The sequence below is a fragment of the Myxocyprinus asiaticus genome, chromosome 3 (assembly GCF_019703515.2).
Source record: "Myxocyprinus asiaticus isolate MX2 ecotype Aquarium Trade chromosome 3, UBuf_Myxa_2, whole genome shotgun sequence".
Classification (NCBI taxonomy): Eukaryota; Metazoa; Chordata; class Actinopteri; order Cypriniformes; family Catostomidae; genus Myxocyprinus; species Myxocyprinus asiaticus.
The window spans coordinates 37,627,086-37,643,036 of record NC_059346.1 but is presented as its reverse complement, the minus strand read 5'-3'; the positions used below and the strand labels follow the sequence as shown (position 1 = coordinate 37,643,036).

General features: G+C 38.7%; 1 protein-coding gene across 5 annotated transcripts in view; it reads left to right on the top strand.

Annotated features, from left to right (window-relative positions):
• Positions 1-15,951, top strand: part of LOC127424551 (rhotekin-like) — a 118,859-nt gene that overhangs the window by 49,695 nt on the left and 53,213 nt on the right. Inside the window, exon 1 of one of the 5 annotated variants that reach the window (XM_051669935.1) lies at positions 7,853-7,916. The exons of the other annotated variants lie outside the window; for them this stretch is intronic. The gene's annotated coding sequence lies outside the window, so the exon portion shown is untranslated. Of the gene's footprint in view, positions 1-7,852; positions 7,917-15,951 lie in introns of those variants that run through there. 5 annotated transcript variants of the gene reach the window in all.

The following is a 15,951-nucleotide window of genomic DNA, read 5'->3' as shown; positions in this document are numbered from 1 at the left end:
AATACAGTAGAATTCAATAAGAATAAAAATATTACAACTATTGCTAGTGCTACACTAGGCTTTGCTTTCAAAAGCACAGATGCCATCATATCATATTCTCTCATCCAACACCTCAACGACACACATCCACTGTGCCCCCCAAGGGACTTGTATTGTAACTGAGATATTTGGTGAGAGATTCAGAGGGAAAGTACATCATTCAGCGCTGCTCAAGGCAGGCAAATGCGAAAAGAAAAATCAGTTTGTGATATTCCAGTAGTGTTTTTAATATTTGAATAGCTGGTTTAGAACAAGTGCTCGATTAGTCGATTATTTGTGCATATCCCTACAATTAACTGTTTCATATTCCAGATGGCACTCCCACACAATGATATTCAAGGACACAATGATATTAAAGCAACAATGTCATCTTTGTATCTCTGTCCTTTTTACTTTGGAGCACACCAGTAACATGAGGTGAATATGTTTTGGATGAACAACATTTTTTGCCATGAATTCAGCCTGTTTACATAGACCAGAGCTCTACAGATACAGAGGTCCCTCTATGCTCTCACTACAGCGTATTTACCAGGGTTCCTACCCTCAGGTGGATCACTCTGGCCTTTGTGTATCCAGCACAGTAGGGGTGATGCCTGCTGCTTGCTGTAATTTCTGATGGTATGTTGATTAATGAAATCTTGTTCAGATAAGATGACCCTCCACTCCTAGATGACCTGAGTGTTCAACCTTATTATGTTAGTACAAGAAATAATGACCTCATAACTCTGGCCTCGACCCATGATCTCCTGTGGGTGTTTGAACTACAGCCAGGAGAATGTTCAAATGCTTGGGAAAGGGCAGAGCTCTCACATGACCTAGAACCCCAGTGTGATCTGAATCTGCCTCAGGTTATCTCCGTACTTTGCCAGGTACATGTGTTACGTTCGACTCTGTAGTATACAAAAGGAAAGGTGTTTTTACCTCCCAACAACTTGTTAATTGCATAATGTGGGCCATGGAATGTGACCACACCACAGGTGGATCCATTTATTTTTTCAAACATCCAGGAGACATGCCTTACAATAGACAGAGAGACTGAAAGAAAGGAAGAAAGAAAGATCTTTCTATCTTTGGATAAAAAGTATCTACTTAATGACTAAATGGAAATGTAAAGGAAGATAGAAAGAGAGAAAGAAAGAAAGAACGCAAACTTTTGGAATGCTGAGCTTGGTTTACTGTTTTGTTAGGATGAATGAATGCAAGTGATGAGCCTGAACCAAAAATGACTCTCTTTAGGGTTCATAAGGTTAAAGGTCATCAATTTGTGCATACCAGAGCCATTTACACAGTTGTTTACCTATTCATCCATACTCAAATGGCAAAGCAAGGGCTTCTTTTCATACTGTTGGGTCAGCTGGAGAGTTGTTTAAGTAGCTTTGCTGTGGACTGTGAGGTTTCAAAATTCAGTCTTTATTTGTTTATGTCAAGCAAAAGAGTGAAAGGTAATATTTAACCATTACTGTAACTGTATGCTTGGCTTCTTTGCAAATACGCCAGTTAACAACATGATTGGATACATGTGTCTATTCTGTTTTAGGCTTTTCACTCAGTTTAAGTTAAGTTTTAAATGAGCATCAATGTAACTGCTTTTTCGTGAGTAGGCCTTGCATCTGCAAAGTTCTGGCACACTTCAGGCCCTGCAGTCAGGGTGGGGTACAGGGAGGTGGGCACAGGCTGGTAGTTAAAGAGGGCATTGTAGTTGGTCACCCACGCTTCAGCACAGCCTGTATTGCCACTGGCCGGAGCCCTAGTGCTGTCAGGAGCAGGGCTGAATGGACACACTGTGTGCAAGAACCAGCCAAATGCCTCAACTCAAGCCAGCTTCCGCTGGAAAACAGCACCCAGAATCCAGTTTGTTAGAGGAGACAGCAAAGTTCTCACCCTGGCCCCAAACTTTACAACCTATCCAGTCGTCCCTGCCCAGCTCAGGTATTCTACTAGTGCAGTTATGCCTTCAGAAAATAAGCTATTACATCAAAATAAAACCTGCTGAATCTGTTGCTGAGTCTGGCTCGTATAAGTTTTGTTTATGGTTACATATTGTTCATACAGAATGAGAAATTTTCCTCTATCCTAGGCACTACGAAAGGATCTGCCATATTACTGCATTATAACACACCACCTACAGGCCTTTCCTGCATAGGCAAAATACAGTAACAAGTGTATACATCCTAAAATCTGTCCTGTGACAGATGGGTTTGGCTCAACTATTCTGTGAAATAGTATGAAAATTGCATACAAAATCCACACTAAATCTTTGAAGTCATTTTCTCAGTTTCAGGGTTATCATAGTTACTGGATTTTGCCATTGTAGGACAACATTAAGGCCCATATATACTTAATACGAAATCGAAGAACGAATGGGTATGACGTCATTTAGAGCAAAATCTGGCCATAAAGAAGGTGTTTTTACATTAGTTTCAGTGGTTCGTTACAACTCGCCTGGCTGAACTTTTAGGAAAAATTCTTACTAGCTGCTAAACACCTTCTTACTGCCATTGGTCCACATCATCGGTAGGTGTGACCTGAAGCTCCACCTACTACTATGTTTAGGTTTTTCAGTCAGTACTCAACGTGTACACACCTGCATACAGAGTTATTAGTGAGCTGGTGCAAATTTACCTACATCTGTACGATTGTTTGCCTAGAGACATTTTCCAAGACCATGTCATGCGATTTATTTATTTATTTATTTATTTTTGGCTTAATTAGTCTAGAAAAGGAATCAAATCTACTCAAATATTCTCATGTGCCCATTCACTCATGTGCCATTTGCAGCGAAAGCCATTCACACATCTGTCTAAAGTAAGATATGCCTTCTATCGCCATTCTTTTGTCTGTATTCTGAATATTAACACTGTTTTTGCAGTAGTATCAGTGTCATCATAAATTACAATAACAGAGTGTATTTGGTGCATATTATGGCCGTGTATAGCGTTAGTGCATTAGCTTCATGAATTCACAATGCAAACAAGACAAATTAAACATTTTCTACTGCATATATATTTAAATCATCATCGAGTGGTTAAAACAGCTTCTTTAACAGATCTAGTGTGAATTCTACTCATAGAATGAGACATTAAGTCATTGATAGCTAATTTTAATGTCACATTAGTTTAGTTTTACATGTAGCATCCTCAAATGCTCCTCTAAACACCTCCCACAGTGGTGTGGTGGGTGTCTGAATGTTCACAAACAGTATACCGTTGCTCGGCTGTTTCGAAGTTTTTTTTACCCCTGAAAGAAGAACAAAGAAGAACTTCTCTGGAAGTATATCGGGGCCTTTAGGGTTGGGAACCGAGATTTAGTTCTTGTTCAGAACTGGTTCCATATTTGTAAAATACAGGAACCGTAGGATTTTCCTGACTTTTCCAGGTACCGTTTCATGACTTTTCCCATTAATTTCTTCCATAGGCTTTTCATAAAATCCTCCAAAAAGTTGTAGGCCATGAACCAAACCAACCAGCCACAACAAATCACAAACTTTGTTTTGAGCCTAAAAAAGTATTTGAAAATCTGACATAAAGACAAAGGTACAAGACTGTGTACTTGCCGTCTTTCACGAGGGCACAAACTACAATCCCATGAAACATTGCGAATTATGTAATTGAATAACGAAATTATGCGATTATATAAAACTGTTGATTTTAGGTTGTTGATTATAAGTATAGAAACAATGTATTTTACATTTATTGCAAAATATTCCGATATGTACACAGATAAATAGTTTAAGGGTTAATGGAGACCAACTCGGTTACATCATTCACAGTGCGTCATGGGAGTGGGCGATTGCTGCTAGGCACGTTTCCGCGATGGGAGAAATGTGCTTCTGGTTGTTCCTTGCAGAGTACTCTGTCTTACAGGCTCAATATGGTTAGAAGCAGGGTGGGGGTGGGGTTAGGGCATCTGCTGCCTCCCAGGAACAAACTGAGGCCCCTTTGTAAAACGGGAGCATGTTTTGTAGGCTTTGTTGGCAGCTGTTCTCTGATTGGTGAAGCTTTGTCTGCTGGACCATGGGTAATGTAGTTGTTCAAAAGGAATTCCGCTGTCAAACACGATTTTTAAACAATGAAGTTGAAATAAGGTATACTGATGGTTTCAGTGGAAGCAAATACCATCGATGAATAACCTCTGAGCTCATGGTAAGTGTGTCTTTAAAGGTTTAAATGGACCCTTATATGCACCCCACAGACAATGATGATGCGTTCTGCCTTAAGCAACGTAAATCTAGCAGAATGTTTATTTATTTTTTTATTATTTAGTGTACATTTATAACAATATGCTTTATATTATATTACCCTTTAATTCGTTTAAAAATGCTACAGTAGTTACCGCCAGGGTATGAAATTAGCACACACCAAATGCGGGTCCTTTTTTTTTTGCAGCGGCAGGTGATTTTGGTCATCTGTCAGTTGTGCAGAAACAAATCGCAAGAATAATGTTGCATATGTGAATGCTGCAAATGATCTTTGACCATCTCAGGAAGTGCTCTGAGTTAAGTTAGTTGTATATCACCTCAGAGATTGTTGTGAAAACAGTCGGTAGAATAGTTTTAGCAAAATCAGTGTTGACATCGTTAAACGCAATATAAATGTAACCCTGGGATATCATGGCTCAGCTAAAGAGATGGTGACACCATGATGCACGACAACTCGGGACCCACTGCAGCCAAATAAGTTACATTTTCTTTTGAGACACAGCATGCAGTGAAAGGATCTCGGTGCTAAAGTTCTTCTTCGCCACTACACAACTCAATCACTGGTGAGTGAAATCTGAATATTTACGACCAGCCGCTAATAACAGACATTTTTAACCGCTTAGCAAAATTTGGTCGCATATGCGAATTATTTACTCTCAATGTACAGGGCTGCTTTAAATCACATTGCACTTCTGATTGTATGTGGAAAAGACCTCTATTCAAGGTTTATGTTCTTTCTCTATTTGTGTATGTTGGCAGAATAAGTTAACTTGCCTGAACAGAATCTTGCTGCTGTTTCTGGGCTCTAATGACTTGGTTCACAGTATCAGGATGAACTAAGTGTAGGTGGGAAAGCAGTGCCTTTAATTGAGAGAGAGAGGGCTCTGGCAGTGTCCAGTCAGCTGCTCTCCACATTGAAAAAAACTCAAGATAAACAAACGGTCCTTCACGCATAGGACAAACCACTCTCTGTAATTTTATTTTCTCCCCTTAAAAGTTTTATGCTCTGATAGGGTGAGTGACTTTTTTCCCTCTTTTTCTCAGCTGGATGAGTTTTTGTTGGGTTGCTGCACTGTTCTTATGGTGACCTACACCTCTTACTGCCTGCCCACTTGGCCGTGTAATTGAATTGAGTCTCAGTTGGTAGTTTTGGACAGAGAGGTGAACTGAATAGCAGGAGGGTCACTTTAGCACCAGTACGATAAACCACCACACCTTCAGCCTCTAGAGAATAGCTTGCAATTTAGGTCTGTTGCTTCTCAAAAGCCTCAATCAACACGGATGAGATAATATACTTTACGCTGTTTGTTCATCCTTAGCACAGTTTGATGGGAACCATCTGGCTGAGCTCCAGGGATATAACTGTTGAAGTGTGGGGTGCTTAGCTTATCTGATACAGCTGAAGAGCAGCCCTCATCCTCCTGGTACTCTTTGCCTTTGAGAGAACGGATGATGATGTGTGGCCTGTCTGGAGGTTCATGTTCGATTTATCGCTAATTTTCAGCTCACAATGCAGCACTGTGTTTCCAGCATTGTCAGTGCATTTTAATGTTGAAGGGGATCAAATTGATTTAGTAGCCCAAGGAAATATGCCACATTAAAGGGGTCTTTACACAGCCAAGTTAAAGGTGCAGTATGTAAGATTTAGAAACCCTTGTTATTAATGACACCTGTGGCCATTAAGTGAACTGCAGCCAGCTACCTGTTGCTTGTGCTCATGCACACACTCCATAGGGACGTGAGCGAGTGAGCATCGGCCAAAACAATGACGTAACGTACAAAGAGACTGAACGTGATTCAACAGCATTATGCTGACAGATGAGGTAGCATAATTAAAATTACACAGTTATGATTGTTTTACTACAAACTTTGAGACTAAACTAAAACTACTTATCAGCTAACATAGCATACTGATACACACATACAGCTATATACTACCGAACTATACCAGACAGTTTACTGTTGCACTGCACTGTTATGTTGCACTATTGTATGTTCTGTATGTCATATGTTGTACTACGATCAAGAAACCAGCATATTTGCTTAAATTTAGCCTGTATACCTGACTTTTAGTATAAAGAGAAGATCGTTGAAATTATTTGAAAGTTAAGAAGCAAGGTAGCTTGCAATACGTCAGCATTAGCAGGCAAGATCAAGTTAGCTAAAATTACACCGATCAATCTTTATGGCACTGTATTTCACATGCTTTGCAGTTATGTAACCTTACCTGTCCAATAAGAACACCAATTCAGGGTTGGTTTTGATCCCCAAAACCGAACGAAGGTCCCTCCAGGAATCAAATGCCCTGCCGATGTTCACTCAAGTTTTTGCTCGACAATGATCACGTTCCCGCTTAGCCGGACGAGATTCAGTAGATAAATGTTTTTTTTTTTTTTTTTTTTTTGGTTTACTCTGAGTTTGTGTAGGAGTCGGTGTTGTGCTGGGAACTGGACATTTGCTGGATTCCATCTCTAAGATAACGTTACCTAGTGTTGCAGTTTGTTGTCGCTGTTGAATAGCGGAAGAGAAGCACTGAGGCAAGGCTCTCGGGAGCGTGCATAAATGTCACATACTTTGGATTTTCCCGGCAAAACCGATCCACTCCCTCTGCATGAAAATCAGTCTACAGGCAACCTATAAGCAACCTAGGAAGTCTGGGAAGGGATCATTTTTTTAAGTTGCGTTACAAGCCGTTCACACATTGGCAAAAAAAGGCGAATATTTCACGAACATTGTTACATACTGCACCTTTAAGACTGCTCTGAACAGGCTCTGTGCCTGCTCAAAATTCTGTTTAAAGATGCAATAACACAGACTAAAAGCCATACTAAATTATGCCTCTGACCCACCTCAGCCCCAAGTATCAAATGCAGCTCTGATGCTGCTTTTGTTCTTTGTAAATAAAATTCAACATTAGAGCGGCCGTAAACTTTGTTGATGTCATGATAGAGCATATTAGGGATGGGCACGAGTACTCGGGTACTCGGATGTGGCAGCAGTGATCGATCATAAAAACAATGATAAATGGTGATCATGCATAATGCGACTTTTCACTTAATTCAAAATTAATTGACAATTACCTGACAACTAAACACAAACGTGTCAAAGAGGGAGCTTATTTTTAATTTTGAGATTGATTCCGTTGTGATTTTGAGGGGTACATTGATTGTTAGAGACGCCTCAGAGCAACCAAACTGATATACAATGCTGCAATGATATTGTTACAATAATCAAAAGAGAGCGTAATTAATCATGTTTTGAACACCTGTCTCTGCAAAACGTTTGTTAAACACGTTTTATTATCAACTTTGACTCGTTAATGGATATTATTTAATAAAAGTGAATGTTTGTCACTGACTGAAAACCTCCCTGCCCTGGGTGCCGAAATGTTTGCATGGTGTAACACACGCCTGCATCTCGACGAAATGGGAGTTGAAGATTTCAGCACGAGTTTCCATGTTAGAAGTCCGACATAAAGTGTCATTCCGTTGCACTTTCCCCAGTTGAAAGGTGGAAATTCCGACTCTCCGTGTTGAATGGAACGCTTCATGAATCATCACAGCAACAACAATACGGAGCATTGCGGCTTTCCCCACAGGAGTGAACACTTGGAGATATACACACACACCAGGCGTGTGGAAGGTGGACTCAACGCGCTGAAGCAGCGCATATACAGCAGGTGAGTGTTTCAAACAGCTAGACAGAGTACAGCTAAATGAAACAGAATGCAGCGTCTTCAAAACTGAACTTTAACTGAACAGGCATATTAAAAACGCGATGGTTATGGCGTCTCCTGTTAAGCCAACCGCGTTTTGAAAATAGACGGTTCAGACAGTCATTAAAAAAAATGGTGTGTGCTTACTAAGATTACTACAGTAAACTTTAGGAAAAACGATCAGACGTTGTGCACATTCTTTCATTGAGTTGGGTAGCGAATCTTCACATAATGACAAAATATGATGCCATTATATTTTGATTTTCTTTTGTACATTTTGTAACAGATTATTTTGTAACAGCCTATAATAATGAGTAATTGATACACTGGAACAACAAGATGCAATGCAGCAGCCAAAGACGTTTGTCAGACGTATTATTATATATACAGTTATGTACATGTCATTGCCCATTGAGTACTCGAAGAGTAATTAGTCAGAGTACTCCAGTAGACAAAATGACCAAAATGCACATCCCTAGAGCATATATTTTCACAATTTATAGCACCACATTTAAAAGGATAATTTCCTATTTTCGTTCATTTCACATTTCTATATTCATAATTTTATATTTAAAACAATCTACTAACATTATTGATGTAATTGTAATTGCTGTGTAAATGCATTTATTCAGATGCAGCGTCTGTGCCTCCTTTGCAGTGTAAAAATGGCTTAATATTATGTACTCTAAAAAAATATGATTGAGTTGCTTAATTAGAATGGCAGCAAAGTACTTCAAATTTGTAGTAGACTTGTGTAATTTTAACTCATGAATTGTAGATTATATTAAAATTTAGGTCTGGTCCTCTAATTTGATTGAACATGGCATTCCAAGAGTGCTTAAATTTTGTATAACAGCACTGGAACATTTAATTTTTTATATAAAGCGGGTGGCCTACCAGATGAGCAGTTGCTACACCATGTCACGTCACAGGTAGAACAAGGCACAGGTATCGCACATAGAACACGTTAGTGCGATGAATAGCGGTGGCAGTCCAAAACAGTGAAGTGACATAGAAAGGTTTTTGCATTTTTTCATGGAAGAACAATGAGTTTTTTAAAAAAATAAATAAATAACTGTACAAACTAAAAGATTATAAAGGGTGACATTTATTATACAGTTTCTCTATATGTAGCCTAGGCTTTATTTGCAACATGATCACACGGGAGGTCGGCATGTTGTTTCCAATAGTTCCGATACACTTGGATCGGCGACATAATGCCGACTCACGGACTGCTGTCATGTCCTCACAGACATGTCTGCAATTGCCCCAACTCAGTTGCTTTCCCCTGTGGCGCACCCAGAAGCGTGTCACATCTGGATGCGCGTCACGTCAGAGGGGAAAACCGTGGATCAAATCCCGTTGTGATCAGGGAGTAATCACGATCGCATAATCAGTGATAGTTGCATTTTCACATCTAACATTAAATTTTTCATACACTAATGGCTAAGGTTAGGTATAGGTTTGGGTTGGGTTGTAGACTTGATAAAACAGTCATTCCTCATATGTGCCTGTATAGCAGAAAATAACTCGCTTCGCTGACATTACACCTAGAAACTGGTGCTCTTACACCCAAGAACACTTACTGCTTTGGCCACATGGGGCAGTGTTCCGAATTTTGGTAAGTATACGCCGATTTTAGATAACGAAAAGTCGACCTACTCTTTCCGATCTCACTGTGAGATCAGTCTGTTATTTAAGCTGTCAAACCACAAAAATACAAACTTGTTACTGAAAAAATGGCTATACATGCCTATAAATGTATTTTCTAGTCTAGACTAAAGTCACTAATGTATGTGCCTTGATAACGTTTTGGTTCAAATTTAAGTGGCAAGGAAGAATTTTGAGCAGCCCCCAAAGTTGCTGATGGATTCATTGAAAACAATAGTTTCCATTTTTTAAGACGCTGTATTTTGTCTGAACTGTCACATTTGGTGTGCGACCTCTTTTACTCCACTTGTGTATACGATGTTTCGGTAGTCCACTTGTTGCTCAAAAACATAAAGTACAATAGTTAATCCTGTTTTGGCTCGATAATAGCTTCTTTTTTATGGTACTGTTATGTTAAAGCAATATTACATGAGCAAGTGGTGTTATACTGAAAATACATGTGGCCAAATCACATCCGTGCTGATATTTAGTACAGCAGCTCATGTGATAATGCATACCAAAATTGTGGTCTGACTTTTTCAACAGATAATTTTGTCTTCCCAAAAGCAATGTGAAATTGCATTATATGGTGTTACTGCGCAAGTATGTGATGACATTGTATTACTCATTTATTTTTATTAAAACATGATTTATGTGCACAGTGCAAAATCCTGACCTGCTGCCCAATTTCTCAAAGCTTTAATTTCCAATCTGTCATCCCTGGCCTGAACCTCCCCGCAGTGTATTTTCACCTCTTTATTATCTAGTGCTCAGGCATCTATCAGTACCTACAAAATGGATGATCTACATTTCTGTGCTTGCATCACCAACAAACCTTTGCCTGAGATTTATGGCTCCACCAGTATAGATTTTCCTTGTGTGCACGGTTAAGCAGTGTAAGCCTCCATCCTCATCGATCCAACTCCTGATTCAGCTCTCCGTGTAGCAGCAGTTACTGAGGTCCATGCAGGCCTATTTGTGTTTACTTGCAAGATGTTGAGAGGCACAAATTGTCTGTTTCTGTTTCCGTTTGCTGATGCTATTTATATTGCTTAGAGGTTGCTCATTTATAGCTCAGAAGACTTAATTTCATTAACTTTGTATCAACTTTGTCTCAGATGTTTCTCCTAAAATGCCTTTGGAGAAAAAAATACACAATATACAACACTGTTAAAAAGACCAGCATTTGTTGTTTTTTGGATGCTAGTTTCAAGTATGCTGGTGTGCTGGTGTTCCTTGCTGGTTTCTTAACTAGGTCAACTAGAGAAACTTCTATGACCAGTCCTGCATTATAAGAAAAACCATGCTGGTCAACCAGCTTCACTACTGTATTGTTATTATTATTTTTTTGTTTTTTACTGTATTTTGTGCTCTGCTAGATCAGCACCTGACCAGCAATAACCATCAAAAACCAGGCTGGGCCAGCATGGAAATTCATGCTGGTCTAAGCTGGTCTTTCAGCAGGAAAATTAAACATTTGTTGACATATTTTTTATAATATCTGTCGTATTTGTGATTTTTCTCTCTGACTCCCCAGAATGAGGCCATTCTCCTGCTTCATACCGTAGCTCATAGTTAAACTGGGGATCAAGATCAAGCAAGAGGGCCTTCTTTATAAAACTGCACTTGTGCCACAGGGCTAAAGCAGAAGATCCATGTGGAACTTCTTTGTTTGCATCCTCTTTGAAGCCCCCTTATTATGATGACATAGTTTGGGTTTAGGTGTGCACTATGGGATGGTGAAAGACTCTCCTGTGAAATAACCACCATCCCCATTCGATTTTTTTATGGAAGCTTTTATGGGAGCATTTTAAGCAGGATTTTTACAATACATCTGAGTCCAGTTATGGGTCTTATTTTACCACCAGTCCACTCTAAAAGATTATAGGGGTATCAGCTACTATAAATACCAGTAGATCTGTTAGGTGTTAAATCCTTTCATATTAAATCTGATTTAAATGAGCTGAGTACATCTTATTTAAGACTCTAGAAAGGGCCAACAACCACTGTTTACTTAGCAGATTGTTTACCTTTCCTTGCAAACTGATCTGTTATCAGCTGCTTAGAACAAAATGTGTCTTAGTCAGTAAGCAAAGGGATAAAATGGGCCTTGCTTTCATGAAGACTAGACGCATGAGTATGTAATCTTGTCGTGGTTAGGAATCCTTTAATTCAGATTACTGTTCTGCTGGTTAAAGGAGCAGCAGTGTAGATTATGCTGGAGCTTTCCTCTGTTTCTTATTGGCTAAGGGATGAGCTGGCATCTAGATTAACCCCTTTTTTGACAACCCCCCCCCCCCCCCCCTTTCCCTTTTTCCAGTAGCTTCTCTTATTGATCTAAACATACCTTTTGTCAATATATCTGATGTTGCCCACACTATAGTTGTTATAAAAATCATTCATCTTGTTCATTAGGCTCTGTGTTAATTATACAGCACATAAGAATGTGTTCTCACTTAACATTTTGTTGCTTGACCATTAAATCGTTTTGCTTTTAAGAGATTATCTGCCAGTAGACTTTCTGATTTTCAATATTCAGGCCTCAATCATCTCAGCTGTATATGTTGTTGATTGGTTTGTTGCTATGATGCAAAAATCAATATTTTCAAAAGCCTTTAGTAAATCTACTGATTAAATAGCACTACTATGAGCTAGTGGTTTCAGCTTCATATTTTCTTGTGCGTAAGCTCAGTAGATGTTTTAAGAGGAGTCTGATTCATAACTGTGGAGAGTGTTTACTTTTTGTGGAGTGTAATCTAGAGATTTGTGGATAATGAGAGTAAAATTGAACAAATGTCAGCAAAGTAACAATAATAGAATGAATGTATGTGCTTTACTAGAGTAAAATAAGTTTAGATTTGTATGCATGCACAAAATAACGTGATCTTGAAATGGGCTTTATATATTTATACAAAAGTTAGGGATTTGTATGCTTGGATTCCCCTTGGTTTACAGAAACATATTACCATTGGGGATTTGCTTACTTTCCCTCTGTAACGAAATAGGCATAATTGATGACAGTGTGTTGAATTATTGAAAAATAATGCACACTCAGAGGCTGTAATGCAATGCGAAGCGGAGTTTTCAGGTTTTCGTCCCTAAAACACTCTTGTGAGTAGAACTACTACAGATTCAGCGTCTTGTTTTGATACAGATAAAGCCTTAGTTAGCTAGTTTGAAAGCGTCACTTAAGAACTAGTAAAAGAGGCTTGGGCTGTTTTAAAGCATTTATTGGAGTAACAAGGTTTTGTGCGTGCGTGTGTGTGTGTGTGAGAGAGAGAGAGAGAGAGAGAGAGAGAGAGAGAGAGAGAGAGAGAGAGAGCAATATAAAGAGAGTGAGAGAGCGCAAGTGTGAGTTTGTGAGAGAGCGAGAGAGAGAGAGAGAGAGAGAGAGAGAGAGAGAGCGCAAAAGCAAGCAAGAGAGAGAGCGTGCTTGCGTCTGTCGCAGCTCTCGTCAGCTGTAACATTGCTTCAAATAGCGAAGCTGTTACTACAGTTTGTTGTGGTATGTGGTCAACTTACAAACCACATTGCTCATTTCCTGCCTCAATACACAACTACTCCTGAAGGGGGAAAGTCTAGCTGTATATTTCCCTCAGGATTTATTGATATTAAAACAATACTGCAATGTGACATGCAGCAAAATGCATCTGTGAAATAAGAACAAGTCAAAACTTAATAAGAGATAGAGAGACAGAGGCACTGTATTAGATATGATGTGTATAGTGAGGAAGGAAATAAACTCCAGAGGCAAGGTTAACACGCCTCAGATAGGAAATAAGATTTTGTTTGCTTGGAAAAGGCCATTGGAAATCACAAGCCACTAAGGGAGAGTTTGAGAATGTTACAAAGGTTACCAAACCTAATGGACTCTGTTGAACTAAATTATTTAAGAGCGCAATTATGAAAGGCATCAGATAATTTAAGCTGCAGTGTTTAATTTCTCCACACCTAGCAGCACTATCATAGCAAAATTGGCTCTTTGGGTTGGGACCTGTTTGGTTTAGTAATAGAAGACAGAGGAAGTGTTTTATTCTTATTTGAAAATTGTCATTATTCTTGCTGTTCTAATTGGTGCAGCTAATATTGCATATGTTACCAGGGTTCCCACGGTCGTGGAAAACTTGGAAATATTAGGGAATTTTAAAAGGATATTTTCCAGGCCTGGAAAACTTTAGTCTTGTTCCATTTTACATTTACACTGTTTTTGGAACACAGCAAATCTAAATAGCTATTATATATGTTATATTAAAGAATGCAATAGTAAAATATATCTCTCCTAAATTTAAATAATATTTAATATTTAACATGTTATTTTAAGTCTCTCCAATTAAACTCACTAGTCCTTATTTCACATGAAGGAAGATCTCTGAGATTCTGTGTTTCTTCATTCTATCATCTCCACAGCAATAAAGTAAATGGACATCTCCTCCACTTTGTCATTGTGTGTCATTAATACCGCGTGTATGACCCCAATCGCCAAGAACATTTGACAATACACAAACAATAAATGAAAGTAAAAAGCTTTGCATTAACCTCCACAGACGGCACATGCATCAGAGTGTTTCAGAAGCTGTTAATCTCTTCTGAGTGCGGGCGGTGGTGCGGCTAAGTGAGACAGTCGAATTCCAATTGAAAAAGACGTGTGCCGTTAATGGTATATTTGCTTAATGTTTCCTTATTTGGACAATAGTATGTGATTGGAATTTGAAGCGCACAATAATCGTGGTTATTTCTAATAGCCGCATTCAGACAATTATTTAATAATCGTGACAGGCCTACTTGCTTACATGCTGTAGTGATGTCGGATTTTTCAGTGAACCATTCTTTTGAGTAACTTCTCAAGGATTTTGTGAAACAGTTCACAAATCGGTATAATGATTAATTTACAAATTGCTCTGAATCAAAATTATTTCAAAAAATCTACAGTATAGTTATCTAGCTATCACAAATGCATGGAAAACTCAGTAAAAAAATTATGAAAATGTATTGGTCAATAAGGGTGGGAACCCTGTGTTGCACACTGCAAACTTTACCAATCAGCAGTGCAAGTACAGGCTAAGCGTCTCTCTCCTCACATTGTAAGGAAGAAATCAAATGTTTATTTTGTACAACTTTAATTGGCTCTCTAGAAGTAGAACTGACTGAAGCATTTTATATATCTCTTTTAGCTGAGCTCCACTAAAGCTCTTCATTAGTACCTACATGATCTGTTGTTATGTTTTCACTCTGTATCCAAGCAGGCCACTCAGTGACCCTTTGAACTTGTGCTCTGACTTCTGGCATTCAGTCCTACAGGCCTCTGGATGTTTACTGTATGCTGGCAAATATATAATGCACTCTCATTCCACAACACATTTCCTGTCTTCATTTTTCTCCCTCCCTGTCTCCTCTTTTTGTATTTCACTTCCACATAAACACACACAAATGTTTGTTTTTCTATCATGGTGGGGACTTACCATTGACTTCTATTATTTTTATACTGAGCTAATGATATTTTCTATCACCTACGTAAACCTAACCCTCACAGAAACCTATTTGCAATTTTAGATTTTCATTAAGACATAATTTAGTGTCTTAATTTTTTTAATTGTGGAAACTGTTGGCTGGTCCCCACATGTAGGTGATTTCTGGTTTTACTGTCCTTGTGGGGGCATTTGATCCTCACAATGTAGACAAAATGACTCACACATACACATTACCACTAGGCTAATTTTACTACATGATTGGTAGTCTCTGGCCCTGACACATTCTTTTGCTCCTTGTGACCAATAATACTGTGTTGCAGTTAGTGCAGCTGTTGTTGAACAGATTTTATTACTGCACTGATGATTCTTCATTCTTATGAAACCATTCCCTAACTGTGGGATATGTGTTCCATGTGGGTGTTGAGGTATATGTAACAGCTTGTGGGCACATTCAGTACATTTCCCGAGGATGTGTGTGAAATTGTGTCAGGTCAAAAATTTGCTTCCCTCTGAAAAGCTTTCTTTCATCTCTGTTTGTTTCCTACCATGTTCATCGATTTGTGGAAGACAATTCCCTGCTCTACCTCTCTTCCTTACCCCACTTCAATCCCTGCTTTCTCATATCCTTTAAAGTCAACAAGAAATTGTGTTCACAAGCCATTTTATTTCATAATCTGATGTATTTACGAGGGAAACAGGATATTAAATGAGAAAAATGTAGGAGGGGAATTGATGGATCGTGAATATATAAATGAGCCAGGTAGTTGAAGGGGAGGGGTTCAGAAATAAGAGAGAGGCAGAGCAAGTTAATACATTTTGATAAAAAATTACGAAGACAATATTTTCTTTAGAATAATGTGTGCCAATGAATTGTACACAAT